The sequence below is a fragment of the Ceratosolen solmsi genome, unplaced genomic scaffold (assembly GCF_000503995.2).
Source record: "Ceratosolen solmsi marchali unplaced genomic scaffold, CerSol_1.0 scaffold29, whole genome shotgun sequence".
NCBI lineage: Eukaryota > Metazoa > Arthropoda > Insecta > Hymenoptera > Agaonidae > Ceratosolen > Ceratosolen solmsi.
In genome coordinates this window covers 4,996,993-5,013,547 of record NW_011948417.1, presented here as the reverse complement: position 1 = coordinate 5,013,547, position 16,555 = coordinate 4,996,993, and the positions used below count along the sequence as shown (strand labels likewise).

Here is a 16,555-nt window from a genome sequence, read left to right as displayed (position 1 = left end):
GACTCGGGTCTCTCTATAAGTTTGTCTTGCTTTCACCGGTCGAGTATCGATTCTGCGTTACTACCAATCGAGCGAGAGATGCTGCGCTTGACATATGTGAGTGCGTGTGACTCACCCCAAAAGTGCGAGAGATGGCAGTAACAGCGGTTTATTGTACAAATGAACCATCGACCAACAGAAAAACATATTTTCAAAATTGATTGTTTTTTCAATAAACGATTTCCGTTTCTGTACCGAACAGCCGTCCCTGTGTGACTGTATTTAGTACTGTAAATAAAAAGAAAAATGATGAAGTATTAGACAAACACAGCTTACTAGCCAAGATAATAAAAAAAGAAAAGAAATGAAAAACGAACATAAATATCAATGTAATTATACATATACTCTCTTTAAACTCTAATACAATTCAATAATTTTACCTATTACTATAATTCAGAAATTATCAATAATTTTATATAAAGTATTAATATTTATTTATATTATTTTATCAATTCAATGTTTTATTTTTTATAATTTTCATGATTAATGGCATGAACTGCCATTTCCTTCATTACTTTAGCATTAACTTTCTGTATAGCTCGTGCAGCGTGTATACGTGTGTGTGTGGTGGGTATGTGTTTATGGGTATCGTGAGAGCGCGTGCGCGGCTGTTTATATACATATTTAAATTTAAATTTACAGAATAAAATGAAATTTTCTTTCAATATATAGTTATAATAGATTTTTACTAATTATAATAGTATTAAATTGTGTTTTTCTTCATATTAAATATTTTTATGAATATCGAGTAATTGCACATGTAATATGTGATTACGAGATTGGAAAATTTCACGAATGAAAATATAGTGTTTTCACTGTTTGATAAAAGAAATTGAAAATAAAAATGGATTTTAGACTATAATTGAGAGTGTCGCAATAAAAGAACATACAAGTGTGTGTACATTAAGTAGAAAGTGATGTGTGTAGTAAGACGTCCATTTTCAAAGACAACAAACAATCTTTGATATTTGTGCAAAATTATCGGATTTACTTGGTAAAAGCTCCATTTCTTTTTTATATAAAGTTAATCTTGTTGTAAGCAATTGCTCTGAATATATATTGTATTATTCGTATTATTGTATCATATCATTAGTGTTTTCTTATTTCATTCTATCATTGATAATAGCTAATCAATAACTAAAAATAAATTCATTCAAAAGCAACCATTATTAGATATTTTTTAATAAATGTGTATTTAAATGAAAGAACTATAATAATAAAAACAATAAGTAATATTATTGTGAAATGACAGGATAATATAAAACTGTCTATGACGATTGAAAAATTAAAACTTATTAAATCATTCAAATAATTCATCATCTATAAAATTCATTTTTTATCGTCAATCTGTTTTTAAAGAAAAAACTTTTGTTTTAGATTTTGTATCGTATAATTAAAGAGTTTTGATCTTTCGTAATATCGTTCTGACCTTATTCTTTCGACAAGGATATTCATACATAACGCAATCGGTAAAACCCACCCGCTTTGCGATTTCAAGATTTTTATACGAAACTTACGTGACGTGACGTCTTTCATATTCATTGGATTTTTTATGAAATGTTGGAAATAACCGATGACAATAAAGGACTCATATGCGAATTAATTTCAATCAATATAGGTAATCTTTATAATATCGTCTGAAATTATAATTATTTCTTACATTTTTTAATTCAATTATATTATTTACAATTAATTGTAGGTAAATTTTCTTGAAATTTCTTAAAATTATAAGACAAATATAGGATATATATATATATATATATATATATATATATATATATATATCGTCTAGAACTAATGAAATATTTTAAGGACTGTATTAATTTAATTTTTTATTGATTATATTTTGAGAAATCAATAGAAGAAAAATGAATTTTCTATTTGTAATGAAATTTCACAGGTATACATGTTTCGCATTATAAAGAGATAGTATTTTACACAAATTATCAACAATCGAACAAATTAATATTTCAGTATTTATTCGTTTCGTGGTGTCTTTAGATATATTCGTATTATTCTGATTCTATATATTTAAACATATTTACTTAATAATCAAATCACCCATATGCACGCGCGCCCACAGACATGCACACGAGCTTTATATTTGTTTCTATAAAGGTAATGATTGTAAATCAAGAGATGAAAATATCATTAAAAAATATTGACGATATATATATATATATATATATATATATATATATATATGCATAAGTATCATCTGTGTTTAACGGAATAATATTCGACAAAGTGGTAGATGAGATCTTATTAATCATAATCTATAATAATGTAGCTTCACTCGATGATTTCTATGGCTTCTAATGTCTCGTTCGCGTAAAGATTCTTTCATTCTAATCTGTTTAAAAGAATGTATTATGAAATTCAAAATCAAATTAATAATGAGAATAGTGTTTACATTTGTATTATCGTGAAAATCTCATTTCCAGATTAACGTAAGTCATCAAGGACACCACCTTTTCCAAAAATTTTTAAAAATTTTTATAAGGAAAAAGTAACTATGTCATGGGATATTTATTTAAAGCCTATGGAAACGCGAGGGTGAGCCGATGCATTAACTATATTAGCCACGTTTGGAAGATTCATTGGCGTAAATGGAAGGCTGTCCATTGTAATAAAGCCATTTATCGCGAAAAAAAAAAGAAGAGACCGAGTAGCCCCAGTCACATTCCCCTACGGGTCCATCCATACCCGAGATGGAAGATAGACGAGAGTGACCAAAGAGACAGACTGGGAGAAAGGGATAGAGAGGTAGAGAGGGTGGGAGAGAAGAAGAGAGGGACAGAGGGACAGAGGGAGAGAGAGAGAGAGAGAGAAAGAGACGTAGAGAGACAGGTATAGAAATATGCAGTGGAATCGCATCGACGCGTTCGCTCCGAGACTCTTCTCGGCAATGCTTTCGCGATTCCGAGGCAACACCGACTATGAGTTGCTACCACTTGCGTCGGCGCATGCGCTCGCTTCCTCGTCCTCCCTCTGACCGCGGCGCGAATCCTCTCTCGCCCGCTTATCCTCTCATCCTTTGGCCCCGTCCTCCAACATCTCCTCGACGTCGCGACGCTCACCGTCGCGGTTCCCCCCTTCGCTCGCCGGGCGCCCTGGGAGCGAGAAAGAGAGAACGGATACATATCGCAGCCGGGGGGCATCATCTTCCTTTTCCGTCTCTCCCCCGCCAATGCGAGGAGCGCTGGGCGGCCGGCGCTGGAAGCAAGGCGACGGTAGAGGGGCCGAGCCGCCAAGCCGCAGCCGCGCACGAGCGCAAGGTATTTAAGGTACCGTGGCCCAGCGGCGCACGAGTAGTTCACTTGAATACGGCGCGCCGGCGTGAGAAAAGGCTGGGAAGAGGAGACGCGCCGCGAAAACGACGCGTGTGTCCCGCACACACGCCACGCACAAGACCGACTCACGCAATCACGCACACAATCACGCACGCAAGCACGCACGTACGCACGTACGCACGCACGCACGCACGCACGCACGCACGCACGCACGCACAAACGCACGGACGCACGCACGGAGGCACGAACGGAGGCACACGCACGGAGGCACGCACGTAGGCAGGCGAGTACGCAGGCAGGAAGGCAGGCAGGAGGATAGCAAGGACCAAGGTCCAAGAGGCTGAACAAGTGCGCGACCAGCGGCTTCCGCCTCGTTGCGACTCGCCCATCTTCCTCCGCCATCCTCCCGATCTACGGTCTCCATCTCTTCGCGCTAAGAGGTCCTCACTGAACGACAGGCGCTGGAGGCCGCGACTTATCGCTGAGATACCCGGGAGATTCATCCGCCGACAGTGCTTGGGAGGAGAAAGGACCCGCGTGGTGCAGCGCCGATATCAACCCCCTCCCACCCACCAGCCAAGGCTCATAAAATAAGGTAAGTCCGGGGGCGACCGTAGCGGCCGCTCCGGCTGACGAAGCGATCGGGTCCAGCGACGGCGGATGAGAGCCGGGACGAGACCCGGGTGATACGACACAGTGTGTACCAAGTGTGTACCAAGTGCGAAAGACTCCGCAGGATTTGCGTGCGCGTCAGTTTGGAGGGCAGAGACGTTTCTACCCGTAGTGCGGTCGACGCGGGAGCTTAAGCTCCAACAAGTGACTTGCCGTCGAGGGGCTCTTGGGCCTGTCTTGGGAATCACCGCGAGTTTACTGGGACTTACAAAAGTTTATTGGCTTATCCTTTCCACGCGTTCGAGCCAATGGTTCGCCGTGCGAAAATCGTCGTCACTCGTAGGGATGTAAGAGCGATACATCACATTAATTATCACATTAACTTGAAAGTGCTAATTCGAATCATTTAATTCCTTGTTAGATAAGCCGGTATTTTCGTACCATTATTTCCTCGTCCTGCGGAATTTATCGCCGGGAATGAAATTTTTCCGAGAGTCCGAGAGTGTTGCGATCTGTGCGACATTTAAGTCCTGCAAGTCGATAAGCCACTAAAAAATATAAAATCGCGCGATATTGGAAACATTTGGAGCACCTTTGTTTGGCAAGGATAAGGGAGTTGAATGATAATGAAGGAGGATAATCTTGTAATTTAGAAACTGTCTCGGCCCGATTAATCGCTCGATCGAATCACAATTCTAAAGCACCTTCGATTTATTATGCTGAATTAGTATCATTCCATTCGCCAAATTTAATCGCTCGATTAAATTCGATTAAAGTGACTCTCGCATTACTGTTGATGTTTTATATCTCTAATTTAGGATGCATTATTACCATTTTGTATCAAAATCAAAATATTCTGAAATTTTCCACAACGATAGACAATGTCAATATATGAATATATATTTCATAAATCTTATGAGCATATTCAATATTATATTATTGACATAATAAGGCAAATGGCAAAAATTTATGTATTAAACTTCACTCTTAACTGAAATCCCAAAGTGCATTCGAAAAATCTCCATATTATTTTCTATGTTTAGTTAGGATAAATTATACGCTTTTAGAATAAATGTCATTATAATAATGAAAATGACATAAATACGCTAATTTTAAATAATAAGCAAATTGCAATTGCGTTGCAACAATAAGATGCATGAAACGAAAAATCATGTTGCTATTACTGCAATGACTAAGGCCAAAGTAATAATGAATGTCTCGCAATGTAGGTAAAAATCGTTATAGCAACGAAAGAGGGCAAAATCGACTTATTTATATGAGGATGAAGAAAAAGAAGTCATCGGCTTTATAGAAAATGTTAATCAATCCTCGAGTTGCTCAAACACACGTAAGAGAAGGCGAAACATAATCATTGATCGCAAATTCTGCACGCGGTAACAATTCCAACTTGTCGCATCGCGCGTGATCGGTAATCAACATTACACATCCGATATATATTCCTATATATTGTTAGTCTTCAGGGGCGTGGAAATTCCAGTGGCGCCTCTCTCTCTCTCTCTCTCTCTCTCTCTCTCTCTCTCTCTCTCTCCCCTTTATATTCCCAAAGAAACTCCTTCTTCTTGAAATTCGCACGTATCTCGTCATTCCAGCAGCGTTAAAATACACATATCCCGTTAAAAAGTCAACCATTGAATTGCTCGTGTAATTCTTTCGAGTTTACACGATTTGCAGAGATTGCGAATATCCAAATGGCTCAATGAAATAAGGCCATTGAATAATCGTTATTTAAACATAATTCTTCATTGAAAATTTAAGCGATTTTATAAAACAAAAAAAAAACCAAGAAGACTTTTTCATTTAATGAAATAACAATATTCATAATAAATTAACAACATTCAGGCTGATATTATAGGTATGGTATATTAAAAAGTTTTTTTAACAAAATAACGATGTTTAACTATATTAGCCATAAGATTCTCTCTCATTTGATTTAATATATTTATAACAATATGGCTAATATTTCAGTAATATCTAAAAAAAAAAAAAAAAAAAAAAAAAAACTGTCATGCTAGTTACATCATATTATAATCATATTAACAAAGAAAATTCTCATAAATGTGTCATGAATTTTTATGTATTATAAAGAAACCCCGTTAATTAGCAATAATTAGTATTGGAAATTTTTTTTTTTTCAAATATTTAATCGATTACATAGAAAATCGTATCAACCATAATATCAGCAAAATACGGTTATTAAAAAAAATATAATTTAATCAGTGTGACCTTAATAACGAACTTCATAATTTATGAATAATTATAATAAAATAAAAAAAAAACATAAAGTATTCTTTAAGTGTTAAATTTAAAAGTATGAAAATTCAAGGTAATAGGTAATATAAAAAACGGAGCACCGAAGCTTTCATGCACAAAAGCTTGGCGTTGATTAAATTGATGTAATATTGGTCGGTTCCCCGAATACATAATTTATGAGAAACGTTTCATCTGTACTTCTTAATATCCCAAAGAAATGTAGAAGACTCTAATGAATATTAACGATCTTTCGAAAAAGTAAGTAGTAAACCGAGCCTCAAGCGCTGAAACAATAAAATTAAACGAAGTGCATCGCTACGAAATATGTTAATTCCGAGAATCGCGAGAGCGCACTTCAAATCTTCCCAGAAGAAACTAACTTTGTAAGACGATCTCGAAAGGATCAATTTTCAGCAAGAGAAGGCCAAGGCGTGACGAATCCTCGGCGCGCACGACTGTAAGCTTCCTCTCGTACCTGCGCAAACTCTCGCCCTGGCAAAAAACGCGGCCATCCCAGCGCGAACCCAATGCACGCCACCCCCGGCAAAAACGGGCCCGAGTTCATTAACTCGCGCGAAGAGAGCCGGTTTTTTCGAGCGCGTGCGCGTGCGCACACAGCCACCGGGATGATCGGGACCTTGCGCCGCCCCCAAGTCCCGGGCGCACGTGCGCTCAGACCCGAGCGGCCCGAGGCGAATCGTTCCAGGCGGAGAGGTTCGTGCCGTCGGAGAGTACCACGTCCTCCCCAACGCGGGAGGACAGCCCCCGACCTCTGCGCCTCTCCCGCTCTAACGGTTACCTAACGAAGCAATTTGCCCTTTTTGTCCATGGCCGGGTTCGCTCCACTCTCCCGCCGATTATTCTCGCGTCCTTACTTCGCCCTTTTTTCGTCGGCTCCCATTGTTAAAGAGCGCGAGCCTGCGATAAAAAAAAAAAAAACTTTTTTTCACCTGGTTTTTACGTATTTGAGGCTCTGCCCGTTGTCTGCACGATTGCCTCCGAGCTCACGAGGATTTCATATTCTAGATTCGTGTTTTCAGATTTGTTTCATAAGGACGAGGCCCCAGCAGTGTGTCCGCTTTACTAATCCGCTCTACCCAGCCAGAATTTTACCGATAATAAAATTTAGCGCTGTCTGCGGCAGCTCATGATAATATCATTACTATTTTACAAAATAATAACTTGTGACTTGTATGTTAACTCGATAATAATGAGAATTAACAAGTACTTTTATCCTTCAAATACCTTTGATTTTACCATTACTTTTGAATTTTCATGCTTTATAATACATTTTTTTTTCACATACTTTTGGTAGAAATTCAAGCATTTCAATAATAAAAAAAAAAAAAAAAAAAAAAAAAACAAGCCTGACCATAAAATCTCAAAACAAAGTCAATGTAAATACGTGTACTTATGCCTGTCTTTAACAATTTACTTTTCATCTTATCCACCAAATTTTTGTACGTAATTTCATACTAATTGCAAATCAAATTTTATGAGCATTTAAATAGAAATGTTAATAATTTAATCTAAAACATATATATATATATATATATATATATATATATATATATGTGACAACTGAAAAGTAAAAACGACGAGACGTACTTGGCAAATATATAAAATATGAAATAACAGTCCTGCACTTTCATAATCTGTTCTCACTCTGATTCACGTGAAAAAAAAAGATGTAAAAGCAATTTACTTCTTGATTAAAACAAAGAATGCACAGTCAACCATTACCATTACTCCAATGAAAAGACAAATGTTACTATTCAGTTTTAAAAGAAAACCAACTTCGTTGCAAAGCACAATGGATTTGCCAGAAATTTGTTCCCTTATTATATACATATATATATATATATATATATAAATATAATAGTTTTATTCTATATCACTTCACATCGCAAAGTGCTCTTCTACATGATTTATCATTGCTTCGTGTACTTGGATTGACTGGAATTAAAAAAATATTCATTCGTTAATAGTTGTGTCGGCAACCGGTGATCAAACAGTTTAAAAAAATTAATAAAATAAGGGATTAAAAACAAAACGTAATGAAAAAATCTATACATTTATTAATAATAATATATATATATATATATATATATTAGATATCACTCAATTCTGTAAAAAAGTAATTGAACTTTATTTGGAATAATTATGATAGTTTCGACTATTCTTTATTAGAATGTAATATAACCAATCTTTGATCAATAAATTATAAATCGGTGAGTTTCATCTAATATATTTAATCATAAATACGTCATTAGAATTTGTCAGCATTTAGCAAATTAACTATAAGTTCATTGGCCTGTTTTCGTAATATAAATTTTACTGATTTACAACGATAAAGCTGACACGAGTCATTAAAATACTGAAGAAAAAATAAATATATATATATATATATATATATAATTTGCAACTTATATTTTATTTGGAAATGCTTAAAAGATACTCGGATCGATCTTAGTCAAAATTGAGAAAAACCATAATATAAGATATCAATTAAGAATAAAAGTACATACAAAATACCTTTGTCAGAGAAACTTCCAACATAAGATTAATTAGTTTTCAAAATCTATAATGAAATTAGCATAAGTATAGTACAAGCTTCATAGTCTAAATTAATATTAAATTTTAATTTTAAATCCTACGGATTATCGAAAATATTTGTTGATCATCAATTACATTATCAATGTAACATTACATTATCGTTTCTAATCCTTATGTTGAATTAAAAATAAGTAATATCAAAGTTTGTTCTTAAATTCTATTGTAAGCTGTAAAGAAATATTCAAACCTCTTAGAATCCAAATCAATGATTATCAGAGATCCAGATCAATTTTATATTACTTTGTCATACGTATAATGTAGCTTATATAAATAACTTGATTAAATATTGTTAAATGATTTTTTGTATGTATAATGTAATAAGCACCTGAAAATCTCAGTGAAATAGTTCGGCTCATTGAAATGAACGTATTAACATGTTTCGAATATTCATAACAAAACTCTGCTAGCACATTATTATCAAAACTTAACTAAGTTAAATTTAATGTTATTGCTTAAAAAGTAACGGAACCATTTAATATCATAAAATTAAGTTAATTTATTGATTTATATGAATGTGCATGCTGTTAAACTCAACAGAAATGTGTCAGTAATAAGCACCATAAAAGAGTTTATGTATAACCGTTAAATACCAGTCTTAGTATGCAAGATAAATTAGTCTCAATCAAGAAGTCATTTCACGATTATTCAGTTTAATTATTCATAAGTGTACTAGTTTAAAGGCGATGAGTTACGAGAGATAAAGCTTAATCGGACATAAGTACCCTTTACAAGTTATTTAGAATGTATCAATAATTCGCGGAGAAAGACTTAATCAGGAATTTTTCTTCCCGCGAATAAATTCACGCGAGCTAATGACGCATTTCTTTATAACGCGGCGCCTTATGTAGCGCGATCGTAAGACAAATTATGCTCCAACTTGGTTATCGCACACGACCAACCTCGCATCGGCAATAGGCAGCGCAATAGCAATAGTAGTGAGAGCAGCGCCATCGAGAATGGCAATAAGATGCCGAGAAGCAGTGAGCCGACTTTTGAGGGTCTCCGCACACTCCGCCGAATATAAATCTCTCGGAGCTCGCGCGAGTAGATTTGCAGATACGCGTGAATTATATATCTCTGCAGCTTGTTTCAATGGAGTCTCCGATTCTCTCCCACTTCCCTCAATCTAAGCTGCAATAAATGCATTTCGCCGAGTGTATAATCAGCGCTGGAGATTACAAACTCGGAGTATTCATTAAATGATAATTATGAAACATATAAAAAAAAAAGAAAAAATCTATATAATATAAATTGAAGATAAATTGTTTAGCTCGATCGACGATTGTAGTACCGCTTAATCGGACAGAACCTTTCTCGCTAATTTCCAATGCCTCCTCCCCGCTACAATTCACGCAGCAATTTGCGCAATGGCAAATTGTTTATTTAAAATGCAGCCGATTTTAGTGCGAAGCAAGACGAACTAAGAGGATAACGGGCAGAAGCGCTTATTTAATCAATAGTTTTTAATTAAAGTCATTTTTTTTTTCTACGGATACTCAAATGCCTCCCTCGTGTACCTTTTAAATCGATGCCTTCGCGCATCACTGCAGACGTTCTATTCTCGTTGCGATCGAATAACCGATTGACCGTCGTCGCTGTCGCCGATAATTCAATACTGATATCGAACACCATTTTTTGCTAGCAGAGAACCGCATCGTGTGTTCCTCCCAGCTATACGTCTGCTACAATCATTCCTTTTTCTTTTTTCCTTTTTTCCTTTTTTTTTTTTTTTTTTTTTTTTTTTTTTTTTTTTTTTTTTCCTATTTTCGTAACGTTGAAATTTGATTTTACCGTATTTTTCTGCTCCACTCGACTTCCTATTAGTTTCAAATTTAATAGACCCATTTAATAACTATCGACTCTAATAGGCAGGAAAATGAATTACTATTTAATTGACTTTCTGTAGATGTTAATTATATGTTCATTATTTACAGCATCAATTTCGTATATGTAACGTAAGTTACATCGTATTTGTAAAAAAAGATTTTTTTTTTTTTTTTTTTTTAATTATCTTATAGAAAATTGCCGGTACGCCCGTATGCGTAGTTGCGCAAGCAAACATTTTCATAAATAATAGTAATATAATAAATGTACGAGCTAATGAACGTAGCAAGTACTAACTGTGTAGGTGTGCATACGCGTTTGTTCGTGTCATTTTGTCCAGGTACCTAATATTTCAAAGTCAATAATTTATTATTGATCGATGCATTATTCGAGCTCCAACGCAATTCTCCATTAATAGTTGCAAAGTTCATTATTTTTAATTTTTTAATTTTGATTATTATTATTATTATTTAAAAATTTTAATAACTTTACTTTTTCAACTATAAATGGGCACACTAAATCATTCCAATTTTGAAAGGGCAATTTGAAAAGGGACGAAATTGGGGTGTGAGCGGAGGCCTCGTATGAGCGGGAACTTGCTATTAGAAAGCAAAAATCTCGTATTCGAAAAGCGTACATAGAGCACAAGATATATAGCGCGGCTACTAATTCTTTCGCTTCATTACCAAAAAGAAAAAGTAAGAAAAAACGAAAGAAAGAAAAGAATAAAAATTGCAGAAACGCCAGTCGGGGGAATTTTAATGGCGGTAAATCGAACGAATCTGTCCCTCGAGAATCGTCGCGATAGATGTAAAACATGAGCTTGCGATTCTTTTTCCTTTTCAAGAGTTTTGGGCAACAATCATGTGAAAAACATTTATCTAATTAATAGGCTCAATCGAGCAAAGCCGTCGGTTAAAAGGAACGACAATGGAAAAGTACTTTTATCAGTAGAAGAATGTAGAGGACTACGTGTTGGTTGCTTTATATTGATAGAACAAAGAAGGAAAATTAATAATGGTAGTAGCAGCTTAATGGGCGCATATTTTGCGTGTGTTATCAATTTCACAGATGAATCATTCTTGAAGGTAAAATTTTATAATATTCGCATAGAGTCGATTCGATAATCCTTAAAGCTAAATTGAATCGGCTCTCTTGGCATTATGCGATATCCGCGAGATCTCAGGATTATTTCGAATAACGTAGAAAATGTAAAGGTACTGGACAACTCGAACATCTTCGTTAAGTTGAAAATGCGCGCATTGGCACGCGATCGGTCGATAGAATTATCTCTTCCTTGAAAATGTCAAGACCTCCATTGGGGTCGAAATGGAGCATCGCTGATTTCGACGCGGAACTAGTGAAACGGATGAACTTAAGTAAATGCATATCGTTTGGCGCTCTCTCGGCCGCTTTAACGAACCTGTCTCTATCCAAACCTACCTACCAGTAGTATGCGAGCGTGCGTGCGTGCGTGCGCGCGCGTGCGCGCGCGTGTGTGTGTGTGTGTGTGTGTGTGACAGGCTCTGGCCCAGAAAAACGAGGCTGACCGTAGACTGGCCGCGATATACTGGCGCATCTATAACACGTTTCTGGCACTTCGTTTTTCCTCGCTTCACACTTCATTATCACCGGGCTCGCACTACTATTCTTCGTTGCCTCTCAACTCTCCTAGACGGCTATCACTTTTCACTTCACTCCGCCTGCTCTGTTATTTTTCATTTTATGCCGAGTTATGTCCTACAATGTCACTCTCACATACATACAAGTCGGTTTGACTATTTGGAAAAAAATTTCTCTACTTTTCGTTATTCGTAATACATTATTTCATTACGCTGTATTATCATTATTCAGTATGTTCTCGACTGCATTATCGACCTTGCGGGTTTGTAATTGTGATAGTATTTAGGAAGCATAATTAAAGAAAAATATTAAGAATTATCAAAGATTAATGCCATTTTCAAATTAATTAATTACCCTACTCGAGATTAACAACAATAAATATACCTTTTTTAGCATGATTATAATGTTGGTTTACAGTACTTTTATATCTTTGAAATTTAATGAAATTTATTTCGAGTTATATAAACGAATCTGCATTCGCTATGGAATCATTATACAATATAATTGAATTAATTGTTATATTGTTCGATCTATTGGACAAACATTTGTTTAATTTATATACAAATAGCATGTAGAACTAATTGAAATGCAATTTATAATACACCTGAAGTTTATTGCATTGCCTAATAAATTATTTACAAAACGTAACAATATAAATTGATTTATGTATTATTCCTATGGCGATGCTACCTAATGCTCATAAATTTAATTTTCATTGCTTAATCTTCTCTAAAAAAAAAAAAAAAATACAATATTGAAATGGTTAAAGAACAATGTAAAAAGTATTTATTTTTTAATTATATGAACATAAATTATAGGATGTTATTAAAAAGATTATTAGCTATAAAATTCCTTTGAAATTTATTTTCCATAATATAGTTACTTGGAAGTATATTTACCTCCTTATAAAAAATTGGATAATACTAATTGCATTATAAGTGCTCCATTAAAATGCGTTCATTTGTATGAATAATACTGGGTATTACGAAATATTATATATATATATATATATACAAAAAAAAATCATTTTTTTTTTTCTAAAAAGAATAATTTTCTTAATTGATTTTTAGTAGAGAATTCCAATTGAACTATTATGTTGTCAAATAACTATTTAAGTTATCGATTACACTTAAATGTGACTCAAGTCAAGTTTCTTATAACAATTAAAGCAAATAATCAGGCTACTGTCTAGTTTCCAGAAATATAGCCGTCATTAATATTCTGGATGGGAAGTTCGTGACCAAGTTTGCATTTTAAAAGAGAAAACAAAAGCAATAAAACGGATGCTTTCCTAAAAATGCCATCATATTGCAATTACAATGACAATTACTTTTTGTTTAAAAAGTAAAAAAAAAAATAGGAGTAAAAGAAGGAATAAAGGGGACAGAAATGGCCAGATTCAAAATGGCATCGAGCTCCAGGAACAGCTTCCACCAAATATCAAATAAAGCTTCTTCTATTCTCCCAACGGCTTACTAAATAAAGTATGTGCTTCGAATAAATCGGTCGAGAGTCAAAAATGCACGGCATTTCTCATTGTAAGTGCAACGGTTATTATAGGAAAATAGCGATCGCGGCAATCTCGCGGTAATAGCAGTGCAATAGGCATGGATTTATCGCATCTGGCACTCGGTCAAGTGCTACGGGCCACCGATGGTATTCGATTATGCAGGTGCCAGAGCGATTTCAGGTCAAAGCCATTGCGCCCGCGTGCCACTATGCGGCCGGATTTTGAATATCGCGTAGCTACGTACACGCTCCGTCCTTCTTTCGCCACGAATCGGAGAGAAAGGCATTTGGGTGGCAGGCGCACGCCGCGATCGCCGACACCGACACGAGGCACCGACGTCGGTTACCAGCGCCGGGAGTGCGAACAATGCGCCCAAGCCACGCGTCTAACGTATCGCGTATCGTAATTGCCGAGGGGGGAAATCGACACGCTCCTCCTTTCGATTTCTGACAGCGCCATCGTCACGACTATCCCCTAACCCTCGCACCCACCCTCCACCGACCCTCGCAAAATCGCTCGCAAAATCGCTCGCAAAATCGCTCGCAAAATCGCTCGCAAAATCGCTGGCAAAATCGCTCACGAATATCAGCCGTCGGTACTTTCAGCGATCAATTATTAACGAGCCTGCGCCAATTTCTTAATGTCCTTTAAAAATCTGAGATAGCTTAGGTAGCTCCAACTCCAATCCACTTTTTCCTTTTAAGCCAAAATATTTACGAATATTTCCATTCGATGTGAACGTGGCGCCTCAGTGACACTCTCCGCTCTACCCTAATTCATCCAGAATATTGTAAAATATTACATTAAAGAGATAAAGAGATAGCGTCTAATACAAATAAAAAAAGTGCGGGATAAGGTGAAGTAAATGACTAGTGGACTAGCCAGCCCCGAGGTATTAGTAATCCGTCACATTAATAATCACTAGGATCGATTGAATTGAAATTGTACGATCGTGCCTAATTGATGTTGGATAATGGTAAATAATCAATGTCAAAGAAGACGAGAAAAAGATGTTTTTCTTGCGAAAGCATGCATAATAGGAGCAAGGAGCACGCTGAGCTATAAATACAGGTCACGAAGTTTTTTTTTATGAAGAAACTCGCTCGGTTAATTATGATATGCTAAGGGCGCGCTAATTATAAGATGAATGAAAGAAATGCAAGAAAGAGAATTGGAGAAGAAAAAAAAAAGCCTTTGCCGTTAGGAAAAGATTAGTTTTAGAGAGATGTTTATGGGAGGGTAATTGCCGACGAATCGGCATCGAGACAATGCCGACGACCAAAAATAACGGTTACTCAGCTTAGCGATAAGTGCATACAAGCTCGTTCAATTAAAAGCGAGCTCCAGCGGTTTGCAGTCGCAGCGCGCGTTTTAATTACGAGCAATTGAAAGGTAGACCGATCTCCCGTGAAAAGCAACATCGCGCAGCGCGCACGGCAAACATCGAAATTTCGATCCAGTAATTGCTGGGAGCGCTTTAAATCTCGACCCCGGCCTCGGCCTCTCCAATTAGTTATGAGACAGTCACGATTGAAATTGGCGTGTACGCGACGGGGGCGGGATGTATAGGGGGAGTAGGGGGAGCTGGTGCCGGATATGGGGGAATTGGGGGTGGTGATTGGGGGGAGTGGGGAGTGGATAGTGGGGGTTGGAGATTGGGCGGGTGCGGGGGGATGGGGCGTTGGGGTGGGTGGGGGTGGGGGATGGGGGGGTAGAGAGGGAGAGAGCGAGTGAGCGAGTGAACGGGGGAGGGGGGCGGAGGAGAGGAAGAGCCGTGCACTTATAAGGAGGACGCGGCTGATGTTCTGGGAAAGGCCGGATACCGTAACCACGGCCGCTGGAAATTAAATGCGCGTTCGCACATTAGCGCGATCGAGACAATGGCGCGAAACGCCCGGCAGCATGCGCAACCCGAATATGCGCTCGCAACGGTCATTCGGTAGCGATTACTCGAGCGAGTGCCTTCGCTTGTCCCGCTCTCCTCCCTACAGCTCTCGCCGACATTACGGATGCACCTCGTTTCGTAATAGAAAAACTCATGTGAGATTGAGTTTTTATCCCCCACCGCTCCCCGAGATTTTCCAATTCAATCAGTTGGCAATAATACCGTTGACTAAGCGTGTGCTTGCGTGCGTGCGTGCGTGCGTGCGTGCGTGCGTGCGTGCGTGCGTGCGTGCGCGCGCCAGCGAGCATATGCATCGATCGTAGGATGAAACCTGATCTCGGGACGAGTGAAATATTCGCTTTGATGGCGACACGCGGCGATTATCATCGAGCTTCTCTGTATATACCGAGATCATTTATTTTTAACGGTTGCCATGCACCGTGGCGCACTTCTACCTGCAACGTTCGATTAAGTGGCAAGAAAATTTAATCTATATGAACTAATTGAAGGTGATCGTGCTTATATTTCATACGGATTCCTTTACATCCGCTCGGTATTAATTAAAAGGTACTTAAGACCTTTAAAAATTTAGTTTGATTAATGCCTGGACATTACCTGTTGCGATACTCTTCATATCGACTGTGGCCGGAGGGGCAAGGAGGGACAGGAGGAGGGGATCGAAATATTTACTACCAGGAAATCATTTTTCAAGGCTTTCTATTAATCCTCTACAATTGTGAGAAAATCCTTGAATAAAATAGGATCGACACATTTGCCGAAGGACAGTTATAAATTTAAATTGCAGAGATTTGAGTAACTATTATTTTTCAAGCTTACCGTACGTTTCTTAACAATGTGAAGATATTTATTTGTTCGTAATGA

The 16,555-nt window shown here is 37.1% G+C and overlaps 1 long non-coding RNA gene across 1 annotated transcript in view; it reads left to right on the top strand.

Annotated features, from left to right (window-relative positions):
- Positions 1-3,822: 3,822 nt before the first annotated feature.
- LOC105359706 (uncharacterized) overlaps positions 3,823-16,555 on the top strand; it is a 53,417-nt gene continuing 40,684 nt past the window's right edge. The window contains exon 1 of the long non-coding RNA XR_912778.1: positions 3,823-3,927. This is a non-coding gene — a long non-coding RNA (uncharacterized LOC105359706). The remainder of the gene's footprint in view (positions 3,928-16,555) is intronic.